Here is a 3,343-nt window from a genome sequence, read left to right on the forward strand (position 1 = left end):
TTGTTAGAGAAGAGTTTAGTAAACTTTAATTTTTTTTTTGCTAATTAAGGAAGTTTCATTTCATCAAAACAAGTTACACCTAGTATCCCAAGGAGAAAACGAACCAACTAGATTGGACCCTTTATCTTCAAGGATTGAACAAACTAATCCTTTAGGATTACATAACATCACCTTTAACCAAAAATACATCAAACAACTACAAATTACAACTTTCTATACCACTCCTGATCCTTCCTACTACTCTTCTAAGGCAGAACTATACCAACTCTCAGCTTCACAATGTTCGTTCCTGACCTGCTTGACAGTATATTCAATACTTGGAACACAAGTATCCCAAAAGCAAAGATTAACTTGAAAATATTTTAAATAGATCCTTTTCATTTTAAGTTATCTTGAGGGAAAATACTTTTACAGGAGTTTGCTTCACTATGAGTGACTTCTTTAGGACAAAAAGTTACACTCGTCTTAGATTAATTAGTTACTACACACCCGATGTGTTTTTATAGTTTATGAATATTTGATAGTTGCTGCACTTTCTACGGTAGCTAGTACTTCCTCCATTTCGAGAAAAAAACTTCGACTTTCAATTTTATAATAAATTGTTATGCCAAAATTTACAAAGAATATACCGTAATATTCGAATAGAAAAATATTATTGAAAATGTATACTTAAGTAATTTCCACACTAATGCTCTCTGATTTCTGTCTCGTCAAAATCTACCTATTTATTGTAAAAAACAAATCAAGGCAAGCAGAAAAGAGATTATGTAAAATACAAGTGGCTCTATTAATTATGAGATTTTAAATAGGATAGAAAACGTGCGTGGTTATGCAAGACTGTAAAATAAAGTAGGGCTAACAAATGGAATTATGCTGGCTAGAGGAATTAAAAAGAATAAAGAAGATATTATGCAAAATATTGATGATTAAACAATGCTTCTCAAAATGTATGAACGACATCTTATTTTTTTTTCTAATATTACAAATATTGGTGCACTGGCACGACATAAACTAGTTAACATATAATTTACACAGTTGTATCAAACGTGTGCCTAGCTAATGTGTGCTTGAGTCTTTCATTTGATAAATAAATAATTTATCTCACATAATTAAGTTACATATCTGTTTGTGGTTGAGCACTTTCTAATATTTTGGTTGATCGGGTCAGTTCATGTTCATCGTCGTGGAATAGGACTATCTAACTTTTTTGTTATAAAAATAAAAAAAATGTATTTATAGACATTATCAGATGAAACAATAATGCAAAATGAGTTAAACAGATGATAATAAAAATAAATGGGAGACTTTCGTGGGTTGCGACTTGTGCTGCTTACTCAATATTACACTTAAACTATTTGTGAGTTTAGAAAAATGTAAATATTTAGCACTATAAATAGACTGGCTTGTCAAAATAAATTGTAGAGCGGGAAAACTAACAGTTCATAAGATTAGCATACATATTAAGAGTTGGTCGAAGGAACACAAAGCAATTTAAAGCATATTATGGAGAGGGTATCATTCAAGGTCCTTGCTCCTGCTGCTTTAGCATTACTAATCATCTTAATGATTACTATTACTTGCCAAGGTTAATTATATTTTTTGGTCTTGATTTGCACATTAATTTTCTCTTTGCTTTACAAGTTTTCTTTTTCATTTTTGGCTTTTATACTATTTAGATATTAACATATACACTTAATAATGTTTAATTTTTTAATTATGCAGCTGGTCCAGTGGATGAAATAACATCAACAACAACTACCACTGTCGAGACGGTTTTGAATTGCAAACAAGCAGGGGACTATTGTAACACACTCTTTTCTGGCCAAGATTGTTGTGACGATTCTAAATGTGCTCAAGCTCCTCTTGTAGGTGGTCGGTGTCAAAAACTCAAAAACTAAGAGTTAACAACATACTCCATAGGTGTTGGTGCCTCACTATCTCTCAACACCTTGGCTTATTTCACTTTGTGCATGCATTATCTAGCTTACTAAAACAAAAATGTGGATAAAGAGGCTCTAGTCGATTTCCCATTTTTGTTTTTCATATTGCGTCAGAGAGTCTCTTCTCTAGCCAGTTTCTTTGCTTTTCTGTCGAGTTTGTATCACTCAAGATTGAGATGTTTTCAATTTCATTGTGTGCTTTGTCTTCAATTTAATAAAGTAAATTATATTTTGAGATCCAATATGTTACTTCTTCAAGTTCAATGGTGAAATTAAAATCGAATTTTATATTTAAATCAACAATCTTTAATTAATTTCAATAATGGGTTTGGATAATGGGTCACAAATGGAAGGTTATTTTGTAAGGGTCCTTGAAGGAAGACTTGTTTATTTTTAGGTGAAAAGGAAAGTCTTGTGCTATGCGTGTAATCTTAGTGTGTATATATCCGTCTGTTTCTAACCTCAAATTAGCGACGATGTCTCACCAACGTGTCTTTTCTGTCGCTATATCCGTCTCAAAGCATACTTAGCAACAAATTTGGTCTATTCAGTAACGGGTTATGTCCGCCGCTAAAAAGCTATTCTTTTGTAGTGATATGTGTGCCGCAAATGCTTAAACTAATTAATAACAACATAATTTATGGGTGCTATTGCGATACCGCATAATATGCAATGGTAGATGTTTAGGACGGGTCTAGGAGGAGCATCTTGAGCATGGGCTAAAACGCTAACGAAAGAAACTGAAAAAACGCGCGCGCATATGTTGGACTTGCGCGCAAATGAACATCCCGTTCGCCCAAAATCTAAACTAGGCATATATCATGTAATCTATGCATATTTGAAGTGTTTTGGTCAATTTGTAGCCAAATAGAACAAGGTTTTAAGTTTAGGGTTCCTTTGGGTCATTTTAAGACAAATTGAGTAACTTTCTTACCAAAATCAACCTAACTCTTGGAGCAAAAAGTGGAACTATGCATATAACTAACCCTGACAACATCGAGAAGCCTATACCGAAGATAAACTGTCAGATAAGTGCAACATAAGATACATAGATGAGACATCACATACACATGAATGTTTCTATGCAGGTTACACTACTAGAAAAACGACGATTTGCGTCCCCTGATTTGCGTCGCACTGAAACGGAAATGACGCAAAAGGGTGATTTGCGTCGCACGCAAAGAAGAGTGCGACGCACATCATGGGTAACTTAACACCAGTATAAGCTATATGCGTCGCACGTACCATAGGTGCGTTGCAAAAGCCTAATGTGCGTCGGACCCTCAGATGCATACGACGCAAATCGTCTTCGGAGATCTGCATCAGATGTTATTTTAACGCGTTGCAAAAGCCCAATTTGCGTCGGACTTCACGACCCGTCCGACGCAAATCCGCGGTCCACA

At 34.5% G+C, this 3,343-nt stretch overlaps 1 long non-coding RNA gene across 1 annotated transcript; it reads left to right on the top strand.

The window, feature by feature from the left end:
* Window positions 1–1,431: 1,431 nt before the first annotated feature.
* On the top strand, window positions 1,432–2,175 carry LOC125499316 (uncharacterized). Its single transcript, XR_007276060.2, has 2 exons — window positions 1,432–1,585; window positions 1,723–2,175. It is a non-coding gene; the product is annotated as an uncharacterized LOC125499316 (long non-coding RNA).
* Window positions 2,176–3,343: the final 1,168 nt, after the last annotated feature.

Source organism: Beta vulgaris, chromosome 7 (assembly GCF_026745355.1).
Source record: "Beta vulgaris subsp. vulgaris cultivar EL10 chromosome 7, EL10.2, whole genome shotgun sequence".
Classification (NCBI taxonomy): domain Eukaryota; kingdom Viridiplantae; phylum Streptophyta; class Magnoliopsida; order Caryophyllales; family Amaranthaceae; genus Beta; species Beta vulgaris.